The sequence below is a fragment of the Agelaius phoeniceus genome, chromosome 21, assembly GCF_051311805.1.
Source record: "Agelaius phoeniceus isolate bAgePho1 chromosome 21, bAgePho1.hap1, whole genome shotgun sequence".
Lineage (NCBI taxonomy): Eukaryota > Metazoa > Chordata > Aves > Passeriformes > Icteridae > Agelaius > Agelaius phoeniceus.
The window spans coordinates 5230789-5254765 of record NC_135285.1 but is presented as its reverse complement, the minus strand read 5'-3'; positions in this window follow the sequence as shown (position 1 = coordinate 5254765).

Sequence of the window (23977 nt, the reverse complement as noted above, 5' to 3'; positions counted from 1 at the left end):
ACTATGAACATTGTAATAGTATGGTAAGTGTAGTTTTGTAGTTAAAAGGTAACTTTTGTAGTTAAAATAGGAACTATGCATGTGGGGTATGTTTTTAAGAAAGGAATGAGGTACTCACACCAGATACCAGCCACAGGACACCTGAATCTTTCAGAGAAAGAGAATTTATTACTCCATTATCAGAAGAAATGAACTTCTTCCTGCCTCACTCAGCCCTGCAGAGCCGTCAGGATTCAGAGGAAGAAGCTGACACTGACCACACAGAATCCTGTGTTTGAATGGAATTTATGCATCCTGGATGAGATGTATGAATATTCAACAGGCTGTTGCTTTTAAGGGTTAATCCTCTGTTAACCTGGGTCCATTTTTTGGTCTTATGCTGCCCAGAAGAAGGTACCTGGACTGTCCATAACTCTTTGTTTTTATTGCCTCATTTTTGTCCTAATTCAAATTGTCCAAATTTTTTATTACCCTAATTATATTGCTATTTTTATAACCATTTTATTACTGTTAAACTTTTCAAATTTTAAAAATAAGTGATTGGCGTTTTTCACATCCCCCATCCCAAGGATGATTTACTTACAGAGGATTTACTGTGACACTTCAGCTGAAGGCAATGCTTATAAGCCCCACTCCTGCTGTATGAGAATTAATTTTTAGCATTCTTAATTTATTACCAATTAATTTATTCTAAATTATAGCAGAGACAACCTGCTGTAGATAACTGTTTCTTTCTAATGCCCTCCTAGAAAATCTTTCAATAATGAGCCCATTAATTTGATGGTGGCAGGGGCAAATCATGCAGAGAGGACCCTTCAGTTGCAATCTGTGTGTCCCACCCTGTATTCTTGAGAACATGGCAAGAAGAAAGCTGGATTTGTTTGCAATAAATGCTGGTATAAAATATGCCTGGATATGTATGTATGCAAATAGCCTGATCTAGCATCATTAAACCTCTTAAGGAAATATGAAGTTTTGAAGGCATTTCCCACTTTAGGGCTCAGGCAGTGACTGGAGCATCTGCATTAAATGTTTAATGTTCAGCGGAAGTGCAAATCACTATTTAATTAACTCCTTCCATAAAATATGATAGTTTAGTGAAGTGAACACAGATGAATTATCATTATTCAGGAGGATGCTGAATGTGTTGGTGAATACCAGACTTTGCAGAGCTGACAACAGTGGATCAGGAGGTTTGTGGTATCTAAAACAGAGTGGAGGTTTTTTTCCAAGGGAGCATTTATTATTCATGAAACTGCATTTTTCCACAGCAGCCACTGTTATCAGACTCAGGCATGTGAATGCACAATTAAAAGCAAAATAACTACTGCCAACAGCTGGCAAAAATAGCTTCCTTGAGCAACCATTCATTAGCTTCTGAGCTGGAGCCTCTGCAAAGGCATTGCTTGATGCTAAAAATGCTGTCTTGACAGGGAGATCATGTGGGACCTGTCTCTGTGCCTGTGATGAGGGACCAGCCATCCTCCCCTTGCCCCCAAAGGCCACTGTCCCTGCAGGAGGGATCCCATGGAAAAGGCCACCACACAGACAGCAGAGCAGGATTTCCCCTTGGTGCCTGTAAAACGTTGGGTTCCTGCCCCAGGCAGAGCTGCAGCCGTGGCTCCTCTCTGTAGAATCCATCAGATGAGCCCAGGGTGTACCAATGGCACCAGGACTGGATTTCCTGGCCCTGCCTGCGTGTTCTGTGTCTCCTGAGAGCTGAGCTGTGCCAGCCTGTGCTGGGGACAGAGATGTGTGCTGTCCCCTGAGCTCTGCAAAGCCCACCTTCCTCTGCTCCCAGACCCCTATGCCTCCGTGAGCTCTAAAGCCAAAGGGTGCTCACTGATCCCTCGCTCAGACTCCAATTTTGTGGAATTCTATTCATCCCCCAAGCCATCTGGAAGGGATTAGCCACTTTGAATGGATTAATTTTATCTGACTACTGCCATCCACCACTATGCTGCTCATCCATGCCCCTCTACAGCCCGTGAGACGAGGACAAGTCCACTGAGCAGCCTTATCTCAGACACATCTCCTGGTGAGTCACCCCCTTGGAATGCCTCTCCCTCTCTCTGTTGATTACAGATGAACACCAGCTGCTCATTTTATTTGGAACAGTTATTTATATTTTTTTTTTAAATGCTACTGCTGTACTACACACTGACAAACATCCAGACAGGGCTGTGTCTGGTTTCTGGGGACTGCAGAAGCTTCCCTACAATATGTCAGCTTAAAAGGCAGCACAAACGTGAGCTAGTTCAGAGAGTGTCCCTGTGGAATAATGTTGAAAACAGGGGGAAAAAAAGCCCTGTGTGAAGATGACTTGAGGCAGCTCTGATTGTTTGAGGAGTAATGAAGAGTAATGGAGCCAAATGTTTCAAAGTTGGAGTTCTCCTATTTTATTTCCAGTCTTCCACTAACAGTGATCCTGCACTTCATCTCTCGGGTTCTGCTCTAACAGTGCCTCTGCTTGCTGAAATTTTGTTTTCCCTTTTGATAGATGTTTCCTTGAAACAGCCCTTCTCAATATAAAAACACATTCCATTTGAGCAGTCACTAAAACTGTCTCCACTCCTGGCTTGAAGACAAACCCCAGCCCCAGCGAGGTGATGCTCTGCTCACAGAGGGGTAAATACATCTGTGTCAAAACCAAATTAATTTAATGTCACTTCAGCAATCATTTAGCTCTGGGTGGCTGTCAGATACCATCTCCTGTGCCTTGAATACTCCTGATTAGCTTCTCATTGGTAACCCCCTGACCTGTAACAACCCTGTGCTTTTCCCCCTGTGCTTTGCACCAGCCCTCCCCTCCTCAAGCTCTCAGTGATGCCCACCAAGGAGGGCTCACACACAGCTGACAGGGGTGACAGGCTGAGAGCTGGAACTCAGCTTTTGGACCCTTTTTTGATGATTATTCTGATCCTGTGTGCTGCTGACACACTCACATGTGCACACATGTTTATACCCTGCTTCTGGCTGGAGGAGATGTCACCCAGCTGCCCTTTGCCATCATGAGCTGGGTTGCCTAATCTGAAATTAAAAATGGTTCCTACTGAGGAAAGACAGTTAGTTGGCTCACATGGGGGTATAAAATTAATGTTTTTGTTTGTTTTTTTTTTCAGTTTGTGAACAGGAACAGATGGAAAGAGGGTTCTATGCCCAGAAAAGAAAAGTGTAACAACAAATGTGTGTTTCAGTGCTTAGATAGGAGCGTCCAAGAGAACCCTGGCTGGAGTTTCTACAGGCACCTGGGCACAGGGACACTCAGCTGCTCTCAGAGGGGATTTACAAGCCCCAGCACACTGAACCAGCTTCCTGCTGCCAGATGAAAACACCAAAACCCAACCGAGTGCAAGTCAGGGATACCCTGTTGTATTGTTCAGGTGAGAGATGAGAATTGACTCCAAGTTCTCAGAAGGCTGATTTATTATATTATGATATTATATTATATTAAAAGAAAATGATATACTAAAACTGTACTAAAGAAAGAGAAAGGAGACATCAGAAGGCTCAACAAGAATGATAATAAAAACCCATGACTGACCAGAGAGTCCAACACAGCTGGACTGGGATTGGTCATTAATTAAAAAACAATTCACATGGAACCAATCAAAGATGCACCTGTTGGTGAGCAACCTCCAAACCACATTCCAAAGCAATCAGATAATTATTGTTTACATTTATTTTCTGAGGCTTCTCATCTTGCCAGGAGAAAAATCCTGATGAAGGGATTTTTCATAAAACATCACAGTGACCCCCTGTCCCAGCAATTCCACAACTGACCACGACCATGACAACAAAGGGTGTGAATTTTCCACAAACACAGAACAGAGCAGTTTGTTCAGCTCTGAAGATGCCAGAAATGCAATCACCTGAGAGGAGCATGAGAGGGTTTATGCAGGTGGTGGTTTATCAATAAATCATCACTTTCATCAACAGCTTTTCATCCCTTGTTCCCATCAGTTCCTGTCTCGGAAGGTTCGTTCTGATCAGGGCACACTAATTGCTACCAGAAAGTTCAGTGTTTGAAGATCGTATGATTAGGGAAATGTACAAATTCAATTTCTTTCAACCAGATTCAATTCTAATCTAATCAGAAAGATAGAAAACTCCAGTGTAATAATGACAAAGAAAATGACTTTGTTTCAGGCCATTTAAATGTCCCTTACTGCAAACATTCCAACAGAAGAGCCTGAGTTCAGAGTCAGAGATGGGGTATTTGCTTTGAATTCAACAGCAAATGGGCCATTTTCTGTCTAAATTAAGATTCTCCCTTTTTGAGAGAGAGAGGCAGACACCATCTAAGTCAAATGAACATTTGTGACATTTAATAAAGCAATTATATCTAAAGTCCAGGGGCTTGAGATAGAATAGACTGGTTAATGCTGTCTGGGAGAAGTCTCTCAATATAGCAGTGATCCTTCTCTGCAGGATCCTGCTGACCTTGGGCAGACTCAAATGGCTGCTGGAGAGCATCTTCTACCAGTGCTACTGAAATCAAAGCCAGACCTGGACAAAATCAGGTTATTATGCATTTCTGGGTAGATATTTCCAGACCCTAAAGGACTGGGGAGCCCTGTTGGCTCCCAGGCTCAGAAATGCTTCCCAGCATGGCCAGAGAGCCAGGACAAGGACTGCACCAGCTCTGGCTGCCCTGCTTGGTGCTGACTGTGCCAGAAGGAGTTCTACACCTTGTACTGAGACCAAAGCTGTGCTGGGTAACTCAATTCTGGCTGTGAGCACCTCCAGAAGTTTGGAGATGGACATTCGAACCTCACTGAGGCTCTTGGTTGACCATTCTGGAGATTAAAATGGGAGCAGAATGGTTACAAAATGAGCTTTAATTCAGTTCTAGTGCTTTGGTGGGCCTCAAATTTGGGCTGGTGGAGCAGCTCAAAGCATTAAAAAATATTTTCCTTTACTTCCTGGCTAATAGGAAGCTTTCTGGATTTATGGGTGACCCTGAAGTTTAATTTCACATTTATCCTCTTGGACTGTGGAGTCCATGCAGGGATGTGTGACCACGAGCACAGACCAACCCCTGGCTGGTGTTGTGCAAACACAAGGAAATGATGTCCTGGTCATTTTAATTCAAAACCTTGGGAAAAAAAGGCTTTTCCTGGGTGTCCTTGTTGGTTGTTTGGGGAGCTGTGGTTCAGTCCTGCCAGTCCCAGCAGCCAGAAGGTTCCATGCTTACCACAAGAGACTGAGGCACCTTCCTAATCCCAAACTCACCCAGTGAGTCTCCAGCTGTGTGAGATTTTTGAGTTTGTGGTGGAGGAGTTAATGCTGTTTCCACACTGAAATTTTCTTCAAAGATAACCTGATTCAGTGCCATGAGAAAGCCCCTTCCAGTCAGAGGGCAATTTAAATCAATAAATATCACCATCATTTAATGACACTGAAAAATCATTTCAGAAGAGAAGGTGAGCCAACACCAGCAGTCTTTTAAATTTAATGACCTATGAATAAAACCAGATAATCCCTGCATTTGACATAATCATTTCTGTTTGATTCCATTTAATTATTTGTTAATAAACACAGACCTCAGTACTGTAATTTAATACCCTCAAATTATAGGTTAAAGTAGGGGTTACCTCTCTTTTAAGGCATTAAATGATTGGCATTTTGCTTATAGAGGATTTTATTACCCCAATAATACCATTTTCAGGAGAGGTTTTCATCAGCTTCATTTGCATGTTGATTTTTTATAGCAATTATCAGTAAAAGGTCAAATATTTGCTTTATCTATATAATTCAATTTTAGAAATGCCTTTGGGATTCAAATTAACTCCCTTGTAATATCTTCATTGAAAAAGAAGATTAATTATGCTTACAAGAAACCTAATTTGGTTTATCAGACCTTTAATGTTACAGAGATCGTTAATGCATTTAAATTTAGGATTAGTAGAGTGATCTGGTTCCATTATTTTGGTGACTTTAATATTTGTCTTTATTTTTATGCATACAGTTGCTTTTCCCTAAAGTGAAATTATAATGTCTATTATAAAGGAAATAAACATTATATATTGACCTTGGTAATTATGCTTCTGGTTTTTAAGAGTGCATAAAAAGATGTATTTGTGACTCACATATAAATTCAGCGTTCCTGTGTTAAGTAAGTGGAGTCAGGGTGGTAACACTGCCAGCTCCATCCCTGGGGGAGGATTTGGCAGGAGGATTCATGGCCAGAGGAATTCCTGAGCTCCAGCCCCATCCCAGGGTGCTTTGGGTTGGAAGGGACCTTAAGGATCATCCTCATCCCACCCCTGCCATGGCAGGGACACCTTCCCCCATCCCAGGGTGCTCCTAAGCCCATCCAGCCTGGCCTGGGGCACTGCCAGGGACCCAAGAGTCGCTGTGATATTTTATGAAAAATCCCTTTGCCAGGATTTCTTCTCCTGGCAGGATGAGAAGCCTCAGCATCTCCACGTTTTGCTGCTCTGGAATGTGATTTGGAGAATTGTTTACCCAGCATGTGAATTGTTTTTACTTAATGACCAAGCCCAGTCTAGCTGTGTTGGGACTCTGGTCAGTCACGAGTTTTTATTATCATTCTTGTCCAGCCTTCTGATGTCTCTTTTCTCTTTCTTTATTTTTTAATAAACTTTTATTTATTTATAAATAAAGTTCATAAACTTTTATAAACTTTTTATAGTTTTAGTATATAATTTTCTTTTAATATAATATCATAAAATAATAAATCAGCCTTCTGAGAACTTGGGAGTCAATTCTCATCTCTCACCTCATCCTGGGACCCTCACAACACCACAACATCCAGGGGCAGCCACAGCTTCTCTGAACACCCCGTGCCAGGGCCTTGCCACAGGGAAAAGTTATTCCCAAATCTCTAATCTAGACCTTGTCTCAGTTTGAAGCCATTCTCCCTTGCCCTGTCCCTGCACTGACTCTGTTGGGAGCAGAATCAGAGCAGCTGTGAGTGTTCTGGAGAATACTGCAGGCCTGGGTTCATCCCACTGCTTAAAAATACCCCAAACCCTCTCATTTCCTCCACTGGGAATGAACCTTTTTCCCTCCCTCCCTCCATAGCCCTGAGCCCAGCCCACCCCCCTGATTTTGTGGGGGGCTGCAGGTGTTCCCTCTGCTGCCTGCACAGGGACAAACTGGGAGTGCTCCAGAGCAGGTATATATATATATATATATATATACATATATATATGTATATACAGCTGCTGTATAAACCATGCAGGAACAAACTCATATCAGTGCTCTTCCACTTGTCTTCCTTCTGCCTTTGCTATGCCCTGGTTGCTGGTACAGGATGCAATTTTTCATGCCATGCTGATTGCCAGGATTTGGGGTTATTTACGCCGGGCTAATTGCTGTGGTATCACAGTGTTCATGCTAAGATAATCACCATGGTATTGGATTATTCATACTGAGCTCTCTGCTGTGCTGTTGGGTTGTTGCTGTTGAGCTCAGTGCTGGGGTATTGTGTTATTCAAGCTGTGGTGTGGGGCTGTTTATCTCATGCTTATCCCTGTGATAGCTGATTAAACTGATTAAACCAGTTGCTCCTTTAGCGGGCGATTCTGCTGTCTGATCTGGTAGCAGAGAGGAAAATCAGCCCCTTCTCTGCTCTCCACACCAAGCTCACATTGAGGTTTTCTTTTGGTTGACCTTCCACAAAGCCTCCTGGCTGTGTAAGTCCAGAAGAGAACTCGGATCTGGGGTTTGCAGAGGCAGTGAAGTCGTGTCAGAGCTGTCAGGGCTCTTCTGAGCCATCTCTGTCTCTCTTCAGACACTCCTTGAGTAACCACTGGATTACAAGCCCATTTAGTAAGGGATGACCCTTTGGAGGCCTCTCTGAGTGACCACATTGTTACATCCTGGAGTAAACAGAGACATTTGACGTGGCCATTTTTCTCCTGCAGCTCTACAAACGCAGCAGTTGGAGGGAACATGGATTTGCTCTTTTGCAAATGGGGGATGCTCTCTTGGAGAGAGATTCTGACTTGTAGGACTGTGACTGGAACCTGCCTGATGCCTTGAGATACCTGCACAGGTAACCCAGCCCAAATCACTGTGGCCACCAAAAGCCACTGAACCCCTCCTGGAAGGCACAGATCTCTCCAGTCCTGCCCTTTCCTTGGCTTGGAAAGCCTCAAAGATTAGCCCCAGCTCAATGCCTGACTTTGGGAAGAGATGGATTTCTTCCCTAATGGATGTGCCCAAGGTCACACAACAGGATTCAACCCCTCAGTGTCCCCTCAGCCCCTCACATTCCTGTCCTTTGCTCCAGCATCCCCTGTGACTGCTCATCCCTGCCAGTTACACACAAATAAAAATGCTCAGCTTACTGGCACCTGCCTTTCTTTGTTTCTAGGGTTTATTTTGTGCCTCAGTCCTATCTGTGTTTCAATACTGCAGACTTTAAAGGTGCTTAATACATCACAAAAAATAAATCACTGCAAGAAACAAGCACTGGTGTTAGCTTAGGAGAAAATCTTTAAAGGTGTTTTTTGTTTTGCTACCAGAATGCTGCTATGTATTATTCATTACAGCCTCTGAGATTTAATTATTATTAGTGCTACTGATGATTGCTGGAAAAATAAACGGTAGCAGAAGGTGTCCGTCATTGTGTGAAGGGCATCTATATGTTGTAGAACTCACTGTACCCATTTGCATTAATCTCATTAGCTGCTCACAAGGCAGCTCCTCAGCTGGGGAATTGAAGGGAGGGGACACACATGCCCTGCCTGTTGTGCCCTCTGTGCCCAGCTGGGCTCTGGAGCACAGGGCTGAGTTTATCAGCTCCATCTCTGGCTTTGTGCCCATGGTCTCTGGACTGGGGTTCCCTCTGGGGGGCTGCTGGATCATTTTCTGCCCACCCCTCCCAGTGTCACCTGCAGCCCTCGTGACAGGGAGGATGAAGATGTTCTGTAAGGGACAGCCCTGAGATCTGCCTGGTGCCTCGAGGCAAATGCAGGAGAGATACTGGAGTGAGTTTGGGAGGAAATCTGGATTCAGCAGGAAGCAATGCCTTTTAGCCTGCCCTGGATAGGGCACATGCCTGGCAGGTGGAGCACTCAAAGTGCATTCCCTGCTCCCCCCAGTCCCTGAGATTCAGAATGACCCATGTTTTCCTCTCTTTATTCAATGTACCTCGGCCCAGCCCTGCACAGTGCCACTCCTTATCACACCAGCCACATCAGCAGCATCCTGCAGCCTCTTCTGGCAGCACACAGCACACTGGAGATGCTCCTGCCAGGAGCTCTGGGGGTGAGGGAGGCAGTGGCACTCCTTTTGTCCCTCCCTGCTGTGTCACAGCTCTGCACCCACCCCTCTCACTCACCCCAAGCCCTGTAGGAAGCTGGAAGTCTCTCTGCTGGCTCCTAATTTACCCATTGCCTTGGAAATCTCACTAATTGCCTGCTAGATCTTGCATGGCCTCTCTCAGAGGAGCCTGAACTGGGAGTGATCTCTGTGCAAGGGTTTTGACAGAACCCTGCAGATGTTGCCTTTCCATTTTGGACCTCTGACATCCCTGGCTCCACACTTGGGGCTCTCATTAGAGACCAGAGGGAGAGCAAAAGAACCTGAGTGTTTTAGGCTTCAATTCAATCTCTGCCCCTTTGCTCTTGAGTGACCTTGCCAAATCACTGGATCTTTTGAAGATTCAATGCCTCCATCTGCTCTGGTAGGACAGAGGGAGCCAGTTATGTCAGGCTGAGCATAGCAGAGATGTGAGATCTGTTATCTCCTCCTTAATCCCCATTTCTTCTCCCTTCTTAAAAGCATGCCCACGAAGGGAACAAAGTGAAGGCTGGGAGAAGAGCCAGGAGGCTCCCATGGATCAGGAAACGTGCACCCCAAGATGGACAAGTAGATGGTGATGGGCCCAAGAATGTGCAGTGTCTGATCACAGAGGCTGGACAATGTCCAGGGCAATCCAGAAACCCACAAAGAAGGGAAGTGTGTCCAGATAACTTGCTTTTCCACTCCTGCCCCTGCTGCCAGATGAATGCTTTAGCTGCACAGGAGCACAGCAAAAGAGAAGAAGCAGGAGCTGAATGTTTCAGAAGAAAACAACGCCACAGATCACAGGAGAGCAGGGCAGCAGGTATCCGTCAGGGAGGTGAGTACAGCAGAGGTTTGATATCCTTCATTTGCAAGAGATAACTTGGAGGCAAAGGCAAGGATTGAAATCTTGGCAAGGCCAGTGTCTCTCATGCAAAGCAGACACAAAGTTTGGTACTATTTATTTTGGGTGATTACAGATACAAATTCTCCATGTATCCTGTGTGCAGATATGGAGGACACAGATTGTCCATCTCCTGCATTGGCCCAAATATTTGGATTCAGCTTTCCCTTCCCTATTCTTTATGTAGGTTGCTGTCTTTCCTGTTCTCTTTAGCCACTCCAGTGGCAATTTAAAATTCTTTTCTGGGTTTTACACCACCCTTACACGTGCAAACCAGCTGCTGTCTTCACAAAGACTGAATGAAGACCTCAGGATTTAAGCCAGCAGTTCCCTACCCTGACTTTGGGGCCCTGCAGAGAGAGGCAGCAGAACTGGGGGTGGTTTTCCCAGGGCAGCACAGGAGGATGGCTCTCAGTGCTCTCAGTGCTTCCCCGTGGCAGCCACTCTGTCCTCAGAGCCACCACACCCAGGGTCCTGCCTGGGATTTGTGTGTTTAAAGGCTGGAGCCAATCTCATAAATGAATGTGTAAAGTGCTGGACATTTCCTCTTGGATTGTTGAGAGCATATGGTCATGGGGCCACGGAGGGGGTTTCTCTGATTGCAATGCAGAAATAGGCATTACATCTAAATTGACACTGGAAAGTGACTGGAGCCTGGTATTAGAGAAGATTAAATTAACCCCCAGCAATAGCACCATATTACAAAAATGGTTAGATCTTAATAAATTGAAAATGATAACAGTGGCAAAAGCTGTACATTTTCCCTCGTGTTCCTTTATTGCTGTAACACTTCTTTCCAGTTTGTTGCTTCCGTGGGTTTTATTAGCACATTTCAGTGGAGTAGATTTGCTCTGAAGTGATAAAAGCCGACTGTAATCAGAAAGCTTTATGTTATCTGCAGCAAACAATGGTAAATGCCACCTGAGAAGGGCTCTGCTCAATGCCTTCATTACTGTGATTAGTCTAAGATAGCAACAAACTCCAAAGCTGCTGATAACAGACTCGGTTAGGAACACAATAAACACTGAACTCAGCCAGAAGGAGACAGCTCCCAGTGCCCTGGGTGTGTGGGATGGGCTCACCTGGCCGTGCTCACCAGGTGTCCCCACCTGCAGGGCTGGATCCATCCAGAGCAGGGACCCACGGTGCCCCCAGTCCCTTCCAGCTGGAGATAATCTGTGCCCCTGCCACTGGCTGGGAATCAAATTCTGACTCAGCAGAGCAATCCCTTCAGTGCAGCTTTAACACCCCCTGACATACACTCATTTGTTCTAAGAAAAGATCCAGGCTGTTCTGGGGCCTCACAGTGTCCTGTGTACAGAAGTAAGAGACGCTGGACAGGTGTTCCCTCACTCACCTACACAGCTGCTGGCCTGGGAGAAATTATCAGCAAATACTGGTTTTACTTTGTGGATCAAAGCCTTATAGGCTCATATATCTCCTTCAAACCGGTGCTCTGAATTAAATGTTACCAAATCTCAGTTGAAAGCTGAAATTTCCAGTGACACAAGCTGGTGAGACACACCAGGGTCCTGCCAAACTTGCAATTTTTTGCATATTTCTTTGACATTTTTGATTGCAAGCCCCTGGATAAAGAGTCCTGTCCTTTGCTCACTCTGGACACAAGGGAAGATGGGATTTGACTGCTGCAGGAATGTTACTCTGGTCCTCTGCAAGAGGGAAAATTTTACATCTGGAGATTAGCTTTGAAATGAAACAAGGTGTGCAACTGTATAACCCTAATAAATATTGTTTCTCCTTTTGTAAAACTTTTTAATTTTTTTTTTAATAGCATCCATGTCAATACAGGAAGGTTTTCTGGAGGGTTTTTTCTTAGTGTGAATTTTGGTGGATGTTGGGTTTGTTTTTTTTTTGGCTGAAAGCCACAATCATTCCAGGTGAAAGCATTGCTGCCTTGGTTTATAGCAAGTGTGGTTTGGCTCTGGAGGAAAATAGAAATCACCAACAGGAAAACCTCCTGAATGGACAGCAGGTCCCAGAGGGCCCCTGGGGCTGTGGCAGGGATGGGATGGGATGGGATGGGATGGGATGGGATGGGATGGGATGGGATGGGATGGGGTGGGATGGGATGGGATGGGATGGGATGGGATGGGATGGGATGGGATGGGATGGGATGGGGTGGGATGGGATGGGATGGGATGGGATGGGATGGGATGGGATGGGATGGGATGGGATGGGATGGGATGGGATGGGATGGGATGGGATGGGGTGGGAGCACACCCAGGGTCTGGCACATGCCAAGGCTTGGCTGGGGAGCCCTGTGGCTACAGGGAGAGGGAACAGCAGCCAGCTGGGCCATCCCTCCCCTCAGCACTGCAGCAATCTCCCAGAATAAATATACTCCAACTTCCAGCGAGAAAAAATTAATTTGTGTGCAGAGTTTCTAAAAACAGAGTTAATATTTCTATAGAGCAGATAAATCTCATCGAAACACCCCTTAGAAAGTCAGCAGTCAAAGCCTTTTGGAGAAAAATCAGTTCAAACAGAAATATTGTGCTCAGGCTTAGCTCTGAGCTGCTGGGAAGTGTTTTCCCTCAGCCCAGGGAGCAGCATTTTGCTCTCCAGGGCTTGGCACCCTCATTGCAGGTAGCCAGGGGCTGTGCCTACGTGCCCAGCATGGCACATCAGCCCCCCTGAAATGCACTCACTTCCAGCCCTGGTGACAAATGCAAAAGGCAGAAATCTTAAATAGATCCGGGAACAGCAATCCTGCTGCCAAAAGCTTAGTTTTGAAGTGTTTGACATTTCCTACCCGAGCTGAGCAAATAATTTATCTGATTAATTTAGTTTCCTCCCCGTCCACGAGTTGTCCAGGAGCTGTTGCTGAGATTTGCTCCAATTCATTTGTTATCTCAAGTCCCTGCCTGGGTCTGCAGCTTGTTTATGGGCAGTTTGTTATAAACAGCCACAAAATTCAGAGCTGTGCTGATTGCTCTTGATGGGGAATGCGTGGCAGGATATTGTTCTAGCTCTGTGACTCGGTGATTTAACCCTTGCAATTCGACTTCTGATGTGACTGCAAGGGAAATTCGTTGCCTATAAATGGCCTTTGCTGTTTGCCTAAAGGTCATTGCAGCTGAGGATGCTTCTGCCTGCTCCCAGAGCTGCTCAATGGGGTGGCAAAGGGCTGTCCTGGTAGTCCAGGCTGACTGTAGGAACAGCATCACCCCAGCTCCATCTCAACACAGAAACATCAACAACAGGCTCCTTTAAAAAATCCCACCCTTGGATTTGAGGACCATGAACTGCTGGAGAGCATTTCCTGATGTGGCATTGAGAAGCAGGGCCTTGGAAATAAACAACTGGGGTTTTAAAGTAGTGAATCAGATAAAGAAATATTGAAATAAAAAAAAAAAGGCGACTTTTTCAAGAGAGAAAATATTTTTCTAATTTACTCTTCTCCCACATTTTCACAACTACTAATTGATGGGCAAATCTCTGCCCCAAAATAGTTTTCCATAACAAAGTAAGGAGTAAGGAGGTAGGAGGAATCACAGCACTGTACTTGTGTGCAGCACAGCAAAGTGGGAATAATGAATCTGGGCTTTGTATAATTGAGATGTTTTATACTTGGGCTGGAGGGCTCACCTCATTCAACACTCAGCAAACAATTTTATAACATTACATCCGTATTTTTCTGCTTTCTAAGGATAATTTCCATGGCTTTGTTTATGCTTTCAGTAGCAGCTGACATGTCCTGCTGATCTGTGCATTCCTGCAAGGCTCAGTGCAGGGGGGTCTCAGCTGAGGGACTTTGCAATAGAGACAGAAAGGAAAGGGAACTTCTGATCTGTGGAAAATTCTGACATTTTGAAACAAATAACTATTGCAGAGCATGATGAATGGACACACTTGTGAAGTTCTCTGCCAACTGATCTGTCAGGAGTCTTGGTTCAGTGCCATCAAGACATGTTTTTTCAATATTGTCCAATTGCTTTACTTTGGTGCCACTAAACCAAAATGAACAAAGTCCAAGGGAAAGCTGCCGACCTTTTAATTAAGATATGATAGATTATATCAACCCACTGCACTAGCTGCATTACAATAACAGTGCAAGGAGAAGCTGCAAAAGCAAGAAATGTTTTTCCCTTCTGAGAAGTGAGTGGAATTTGGGTGATGCCTTTAATTGAGGTTCCACCTGAGAGCAGCATCCCTGGTGTGTCCATGTGCCCCAGGTGGGAGAGGCAGCACCTGGATCCCCAGAGTTTCACAGAGAACCATCATTAGAAGGCAAATTAGTTCTTTTTCTTCACCTTTTTTTTTTGTCATTATTTTTTCAAGGTCCTATTTCTTTCCTTCACTAACTGATATTTTTCATGCATTCCCAAGGAAGTAACACACCACAGGCATTAAAACCTGGCAGCTTCCCAAGACACTGAGGAGCATCTCCCTCTTAGAGGATTCCATGGGACTTCCCAGAGCCAAGGAGCCTTTCCAGTGCAGCTGGGTTCATTCCAGGAGGAGAGAAGGTGTTTCAGGCTGCTCTGGCCATGTGGGGAGGATTTCTGTGAAAAGTCACAGCTGGACTCAATCTGTAGCAACAACAAATCCTGCCTGGTGAAGGAAAAATCCCAGTGAGCACACAGGGTGTTACATGCACAGTGTCCCTCCACCTGCTGTGTGTTACTCTCTTGCTCTCTGATTGCACTAATATCAAGAAATCTCATCTGAAATTTTTTTATTGTTGTGAGGGGGATAAAAAAAATCCTTGGAAGACTCTGCTAGAGGTGGATCAGGGTATTTCATAAAGCCAAAGTCACTAGGCATTTAAATAGTTTGATATATATCTTAATTCATATTCACAGCCAATTATACAGAGGAATGGCATTTGTACTTATTGAAATCACCTGACACCTCTCATTAGAAAAACACTGCTGGCAATTGATTATAATTTTGCCAAACCTTGGGCTGGAATTTTCTGTGCCACCAGTTTTCCTGAGGCAGGTTTGAGTCTGCTCCTTTTGCTGTAAAATACCAGAAAATTCACTTCTGAAATATAAACCAAGCAAATACACCTCTGCTCCTGCCACTCCAGCAAGGAAATATTGGGTTTTTCCTTGTGTGAACATGCCCAGGATCTGTGTGTCAGTGGCAGAGCAGGAACCAGGAGCCCAAGGATGCCACTGTCACATGGAACACGATGTTTGTTCAGACTGGTTATGGATTATCAGGGCGTGCAAAATGAGTGGGATTTTTAAAAATGCTTCTGTTCAGGGGGAACCAGTGTGAAGTGATGGGATCCTGAGTCCAAACAGAGCCTTGCTGGGGTGGTGGGGTGTGAGGTGATGGGTGGCACCCCTCATTTGTGCCTCCTGGGCTGCTGCTTCTTGTCACACATGGGGATGGAGGTGGGTGCAGAGCAAACACCACAAAGGACCTGGGAGGCTCTTTAGGAGACCAAACCCTTCTACTTGTACAACTGCAATTCAAATTTAAAATGTGGCCTATGTTTGAATGAAGGGCTTAGGAGCTCGTTAAGTAAGGATAAATAATGCAAACCAAAAAGTTTTGTTTCGCTGTGTTTGACTGTTCTGGATGGAAATATTCTAATCTTGCTTTCAAAACCAAAATAACTCCTCCCCCCAAAAATACCCACCCAAAAAACACCAATCCAGAGCACTGTCTCAATTTTTCTTGTTTTCCTGCTCTTTTCAGCTCCCCTTGCCTGCCTGACTCCCCCCTGCTTGTTTCTGGAGTGCCTTTATCAAACCAAGAGGCTCTGCCTCTTCCCTTGGAGGTCTTCATTGCCTCCTTGTTGAGCACACTTTGAACAATAGTTCTCTAATTGCTCTTCAGAGAAAATTCCTGAACCACTTGGAAGGGCCCTCTAGCTGTTCCAGGGGAAAGGCTCTGCTCTCAGGAAAGGCTGTCTTGTAGCACCGAGGACTTGTTTCTCTGCGAGCCCCTTGTGTCACTGGCAGCCTTTGCATCCCGAGGATGTGCAGCTCCTAACACAGCCCACGTGGAGCCACCAGGGCTGGAGACTGCCAGAGGAAAAGATGCCACAAAAAAAAAAAAAAGCCACAAAAAAGATGCCGTGAAAAAGATGCCACCAAAAAAAAAAAAAAGTTTTCCTTCAGCTGACCTTGGGATTGTAAAATGAAGGCACTCTGGAGAATATCTCGGGCGCAGGATGCTCTCCTTTGATCAGGACATGAAAGGACATCGTGTCTCTCTAATATCTGATGGGGCCATCAATCATCCCCGTGCAGACTGAGAAGTGCCACTCTGCTCTTCCATCACCTTTGCCTGACCTTGGAAAACTCCTCCTGAGTGCTGGGAGGAAATGTCATGGAGCAGCTGTCATTAGAGCTCCGTGATTAGGTGACCAAATCAAAAGGAAAACTGAAATGAACCGTCTTCAACAATTTCCTGCAATGGAAAAGGGGAGTTAAAATTCCTCCTCAATCAATTAAAAAACCCCTCAGGCTGATTGATTTTGGAAAGCTCTATTTAATACCTGCATATTTAAGTTTAAATTTGATGAGGCTAGACTTAGGCTGGAAACGTTATTCCAAACAAATCCCCTTACAGTATTTTAACGTATTAATCCTAAATATACAGTAATCTGTAATAAATTCCCTGATCCTTATATGAATTTGGTGCCTCTGTAAAGCTCGAAACAAGGCAAGTTTTGGCTTCAGAGGGCTGTGAAAAAGCCTCGGCCACTGGAGTATTTCTCCCAATTCCACTGGAGGTCAGTGCAGCCCTACAGTTCTGCTGGCACAATTGTCCTTTTCGCTCTGCTCTTGTGCTACAGCTGAACACAAACCCCTGTAGAGCTGTTTTTAAACTAGATTTGTGTAGTAATAAATACAGGCTTAAGAACCGTGTTTGGTGGTTATATTTGGAACATCCTAGCAGGGATGTGAGAATCACAACTCGTTTGGGTGTTGGTGGGTTTTTTTTTTCCCTTCCTTGTTATTGTGGCAGTTGTTTTTCAAGAGCTCGGGGTTATTTTTTTTTTTTTTCCTTGTAAAAGTAAAATTACTTGGAATGCAAAAGTAGAAGGTTTTGTGACATGTTTTCATAGCTCCAGAGAAAAACACATCTCTGAGTTCCCAGCCTGTCAGAGGAGTGAGATAAGTGCAGTCCAGCTTGTGTCCTGTGCACTCAGGGGCTCTGGATCACATTTTTTGGTAGGATTTAAGTATGAACTTGCTCAAGTCGATGCTTTCCTCTCTCTGCCTTCCTGATCTTTGTCCCCTTTTCTCCTGCAGGGCATTCACACATCACCCTCACCCCTCCTACCTGTGCAGATTCACCTGAGTGAGCTCCAAATCATCCCCTGTGGGAGAAGCTGAGTGAGAAAACCCCCAAAAACAGCCAAAAACCCCTGGGCCAAGCAGTTTAAAGTTATTTCAGAGAGGCTATTGGGGTTGTGGGTGAGCCCCCAGGCCTTGCTGCATGCCTGGCTCCGTGGGGAACGTGCTTCTCCTCTGCCATGGGCACAGGATTCCAGCCAAAATCCCAATCCTACAGCCCTGCACCACCAGACATCCCAGGCAGACCTGCTAAAAGAGGGGAACAAAGAAAACAAAGAAGGGAAATCTGAGTGCTGGGTGCCACAATGAAGTTTGTCTGAATGGTCAGTGCAGGAGGGCTGTGTCACAGGAGGGAGGGTGACAGCACCCAGCAGGCATCACAGAAAGAGAACCCTTAGTCAAAGGCTCGGGGGTCCTGAAACAGGACCTGCTCCAAAGTGGGCTTGATGTGGTCCAGTTCAGCCAGCTGGGCCAGCTCTGCTTCAGAAAATCCCAGTCTTGGCCAGGAGGTGACAGGGGCCGGGGTCCCCTGAGCCCAGTGACAGCAATAGGCTGTGCCAGTGGTCTGCCCTCGGGCTGCCTGCCTGCTGCAAGGCTCAGAGCAGGAGGAGCAGGGGGGAGGATTTACCCCATTCTGTGCTCTCAGAGCCTGCCTGGGAGCAGCCTGGGCACAGCTTGTGGGTTTGCTGCAAAAGCAGAGTGCAAAGAGCAGGATGCTTCTGCCCTTGGGGTCCCCAGTCCAAAGTTTGATGTTTCTGGTCCAGGTACTTTGTTCCTGCTCATTGATTTACTTTTCAGCTGTACTGGCCAGAGAGCTCATTAGGAGAAGGGGCTGCAAACCTCAATTCCTGCCCCCCCTCAGGCAATGGAATGACTCAAATCTCCAGGTTTGCTTCCTTCCTTCCTTCCCTGCAGGGATATTGGGGTGGGAGCTCTCTCTGGCTGAGCTGGCCATAGAGGACACAGTGTCCAGGATGTTTAGGTCTCAGTTTAATTCAGTGTACATTCAGCTGAGTCAAAGCAATGCTGGCAGAGCACAAGATGATCAGGCTCAAACACAGAGATTTCCAAACATGCTGCTTTGACTGTGGAGGATTTCTTGTGCAGGAGCAATCTCATAAAGGAAATGCTGACAGCTGTATCCACTGGTTAATTTAAAACTCAGCTGGAACAAGACCTGGGCAAAATATTATTGTGAAGTGACTCTCATTGGCTGTTGTTCCATTACTGAAGCAACAAGTTCTACCACAGGCTGCCCTCCCTGTGTCCTTGTACCCTGACTTAATTTCCCTCTTGGCTCCTGCAGTAATATCCTCCTGCACCAGAGCCTCACAGCACCGTCCCCCTCCTGCTCTCAGCCTGCTCTTGCAGATTTTGCATAAACACAAACCCTTCCCTTCAGGAGGGCTCTGGGATGCCTTGGGAAGGTTCCTGGTACGCCTGATTTTGCAGCTCCCTTCCGCCCCCACCCTCCCAGCTCGTGGTGGGTGCCGAGAAAAGCTCAGATCCTCTTCTCCTGCTGTTCCTGCCCAGCAGTGAGGCTCAGCTCCTCTCTTCACAGCTGGATTTAGGCTCTTTGGGGAGCAATAGAGAGGGTTCCCAACCCCATCCCTACCCCTTCACTCCCTGTCTCCCTAGAACCACCCCACCTACCAGGGTCATATTTCCCCAGATAAAGGAGCCTCTGCTGGGTGAAAGAGACCCTCTCTCCCAGTCTTCCAGGTCTCTGCAGCAGCTGATTAACATAAAAACATTTTCTGTTCCAAATCCTATGATTTCCATGTCTTTCTCATGCTTTCATTCAGCAAAAAAAAAATGGCTTTTTATAGGCCAGAACTAGGAAAGCTGGAAACTTTGCCTTTGGTTTTAGAATTAACAAGTCTTTCTTCCAAGTGATTTTGTACAATATATGCTTTATAGTTCTCTACCCTGTCCATGACTTATTTTATGCTAATAGCTCCCTAAGTATTATTAATTAGATTTTTTTTTTAAGTAAGAGAAAGTTCTTGAAAGTTAATTAAAAGTTCCACGCAGTAATTGTGCAAAAGTAGCTTTTCCGTTCTAAAAATTAAACCCCTATAATTAAAATCCGATATTCATTTAAAGATTCAAATGGGGTGTTTATGACTCATTTGTTTTTATTTATTTTTTTTGCCACTTTGGGAATGTAATTGCTCCTCCAGCAGAGGAAAATCAATTGCAGCCCTGGTGCTTCCATGCCTCTGTCCCCTCTCTGGGAATAGGACACTCCCCTCACCCCAATTGTGTCACCCAGGGAATGACTGAGTCAGGAATGCAGGGACAGGGATTTGTGTTTGCACATATCTTGATCTCTTCCCCTAACAGCCTGTCACATTTTTTTCATTCCCTAGGATGTAAAAAATTCGTTGTCTTGTTATCTCAAGGCTGGAATATAGATTTCAGAAGCTTATCAGCATCTCATATTTGCCAGCAAGAGGCTACTTACTGCACATTCGAATAACAGCCAGGCTGGAAATCCAAACACAGCAGCTTGGCAGAGCCAAAGGAGTGTTGGGAGGAGAGTTTGGGTGCTGGTGTAATCCCAAGGGACTCCCTTCACCACAGGGTGTCTGCCAGTGGGAGCTTTGGATCTTTCCTTTGGCCCTGGTGTGTTGCTACAGGACACAAAATAAAATGACACAGACACTGGAACCTCCAAGGTAGAAAAGAGGGAAGTTTAATTTCTGACTTCAACATTTATAGATTTTCAAAAGTGACAGTGGACTGGAGGATGGCAGTGCCACCTCTCTAATGATGCTGGACAAACCAACAAATTTCCATCAAATTTCTCTTCTTCCAGAAAAGAATGTAAGCCAATAATTATTTACTTAAAACTTGGTGAGAAAGTTCTTTACATTATAAGAATGTAAACATCAGAAGGCTTAGAAGAGCTTAGAAGAACAGGGTGACACTGGTGCTCTGCATGGATGGAGGGGGAGAAAACCTCATGGCCAAGGCTGTGTTTGTTTGTTGTTTCCACCACTGAAATGCTCAAAGAGAAGTGGAAGAAGGAGGATCAAGCTTTTCAAAAGTGAATTTTTGTGTAATGATCCAACTTCAGACACCAGGCAAGGGACACAATATTCCTGCTTTGCATTTCTTGCACACCAAAGGAAGAATTCTTTACTCACACCTTCCTTGCTCAAGGAAGCCCAGGTGGCTGGGCATGACCAGAGATGTCTTTGGAGTCCCTCAAAAATCCAAGAGTGACACCATACTGCAAAAATCCAAGTGTGACACCATTCTGCAAAATCCAAGAGTGACACCATTCTGCAAAATCCATGAGTAACACCATTCTGCAAAAATCCAAGAGTGACACCATTCTGCAAAATCCATGAGTGACACCATACTGCAAAATCCAAGAGTGACATCATACTGCAAAATCCATGAGTGACACCATTCCGCAAAATCCAAGAGTGACACCATACTGCAAAATCCAAGAGGCCCAAGCCTGGGCAATGTCCTCTAATTGATGGTAACTAATTATCCCCTCCCTCTCTTGGCTCTAGAAGTGTCCCAGCCTTAGTGCAAAGTGGCTCCTGTGCAGAGCAAGGTGAGAACCAGCCTGGGCAGGTTTTCCTTGTGTGTTCCAGAGCTCGGGGTTAAGGAGTTGTACATCACTATCATAAAGTTATTAATTATTGTGCTCAGCAGATATCACCCACTCCTCCTGGAATGGCTTTTGCCTCTCTGAAGTGCACAGCATGCCAATAGAACAAGAGAGGGGTGTAGTAACCGGCATATAATTAATAATTATCAATAACGAATGCGTAATCAAGAGAGAACACCTCGTGCTGTGTTTAGGAAATGGCTGGGCCCCTCTTTGGGCCACAGGGTTATTAAGAGCTATTTTTACTGAACAACTATTTTGGGAGCACCAGAGTCACAAGAAGGGGAAGGAAATTTTTCTTGAAATCTAAAAGGAGTCAATAGGAATTAGCTGAAAACTTTTAAAACCTGGAAATGTTCGGGTCAACTGCACGAAGGCTTTAGCAGCAGAGAGAGTGCTGTGAACAAACAGCAAACTCCAGTAATACAGGTGTCACCAACAGAAGTAATCAAGAATAAACAAAACCCTTGTTGAAATAGCACAGAGAGAGCTCATTTGTCCTTTCAGGGCTGCATTTGCCTCCAGAAATGCTTCAGAGAGTGGCAGTTGGCCTTAGAAAGAGTTTGCAAAGGTACTTTGGGACTGGACACTGATTTTTGAGCGTCACATTTAGGTCTGCTGAATCTCAGCTTTAAAATCCTCCCCTCGGTGATTTTGGAGATGTCACTTCATAGCCCCAGACCTCAGGATGTCTCAGTGAGGCTGATATTTCTAAATTTTGAAAGAGATAATAACAATTCCTGAATATTAACCACTGTGCACCACGGACTCTGATAAACACAATTACAGAAATAAACTACTAGTTGATAACCAAATGCAAAAAGGAAATAAAAGAAGTTATTATTTCCCCAGCATTATCTCTGTGCTCTGCACTAGTACATTTTGAGGCAATCTCAGCTGAAAAGATGAAGACATAGCCATCCTTATAAACAAGGATATTTCAGTCAATAGATAGAAAGCTCTAAAGGGTTCCAGCTTTGCTGAAGCACTGAGAGACTGAAGATTGAAAAAGGTAGGGAGAATTAATTAGACTTCTGATATTATCCTGGTAAATAAAAGTAATAAGCAAATCTCTGAAAAGGAAGACCTGATTCATATTCAAACATTTGCAGAATAAACAGCTGCTGATTCTCCTATCTAGCCCAGTCCTTATCCTTTAAGGCTGCAATAAGTGACCTCTTAATCCCAGGCAAAAGACTGCATGAGCATCTGGAATTGAAAAAAAAAGCATATTTCCTTCACTATTCCAATTTCCACTCAATTTCAGTATAAAGTTGTTTGTGTCTCTTTTTTTTTTTTTAACATTTTTTTTTTTGGTCCCTCCAGCGATGAGCTTTTGATGATGAGATTTTGTGCATCTGAACACTTTGGCAGCTTTTTTTCCCCCCTCCTTTCTCTAAATAGGAGCACTGCAGTCCTTCAGCTGGGTTATATCTCCATTGTGCTGGCCATGCTCTTAAAGCACTTATAGCAGTAATTTCTGGGCATGATGGACAGACTCAGCAATAACCTGATCCTGCAATGCACTGAATAAATCCTTTAGCATTTAGCACATGGATGCTAATGTGCTGGGAAGTAATTGCTTAGAGGTTCCCAGCTTCAATATAAGAATGCAGGGATTGCATTTATACAGCAGACAGCAGAGGGAAAAGAATTATTATTGGCCAAAATTCCACTCTCACATTTTTATTAGCACAGCAGGAGAGAGGTGAAGGTAAACTCGAGGTGATCCCAGGTTCCCACATCCCCTGAGCACCAGGGGCTGGGTGTGGATGCTTCAAACATGGGGAAATTCCACTGATTTCAGCCCATTTGCTCTGCTTTTACACCAGCATTCCTGAGAGAAGGGCCTGGCCATTAATATCCTCCTCCACTACAGTAATGCTGAAACGAGTGAAAGATTAAAAAGCCAATGCTGGCTTGGCAAAAAAAAAGTTTTAAAAAAAAGAGTATCTTTACAGTAAATACATAAACATGCAGGCAGCAATTCCCTGGGTGAGCTCAGCTTAAAAAAAGCTCTGTGGAGTTAGGAGGAGAATGAACTGTGTAAAAACACCAAAGTTTTGTATTTCCACTTATGCAAGTAATTACTCCAGCCCTCATCAACATTTCTCTGCCTAAATAGTATTTCTAAATTAAAGATACGCCTAAACTTTAAATGAAAACTAATTTAGGTATTTATTATTAAAAACTTTTTCCCTGGACACTTTGGACTCATAAATGATTATTAAACAGTTTTGCTATATTTTTTGCCATCACTTTTCCCCTTTCCTAAGCACTGCAAATGAGTCCTTAGCAGCACACAGAGTGGGACCACCTTTAGGAAACAGAAATGCCGCTTGAAGACAATTTCTTTTTAAAATATTTGATTTTAGAGCTACCAAGAAAAAAAAATTACTCAGAGGGCCAAAATAAAAGGAACAGCTTTCCCAATCTATTATTAATACCAATAAATGGGAGCTGGCAGATTTAAAAGCCAAGATGTAATGCATTTTCCTGGAGCAGTGAGCCTTTAAACAAGTTGGAGTTATTGAGATTGTGTAGTAAAAACTGGTAAAACGAAATATCTTTTCAGATAGGATAATAAAGATGGGGTATATTAACATCCCCTTCCTGGGAAGCACAGGGACAGAGGTGCCATTGCTGCTGTCCTTTATGGCTGGGCTGGGGGAGGCTGGCAGGTGACTGCACAGCTTCATCCTTTAAACTCCCTGGGATTTGGGGTGGGAAAGAGGGGGAGCCATGGCCCTGCTCCTGAAGGGGCTCTCAGGAGGTTTTTTATCCACTGCCTCCACGTGGGATATTTCCTCTGCCTGCACGGTGGGCTGAGCCTTCCTTTGATGCCTTCAGATTTTAGTTTTATGTTTTTTCATATATTTGATTACACCTGCAATT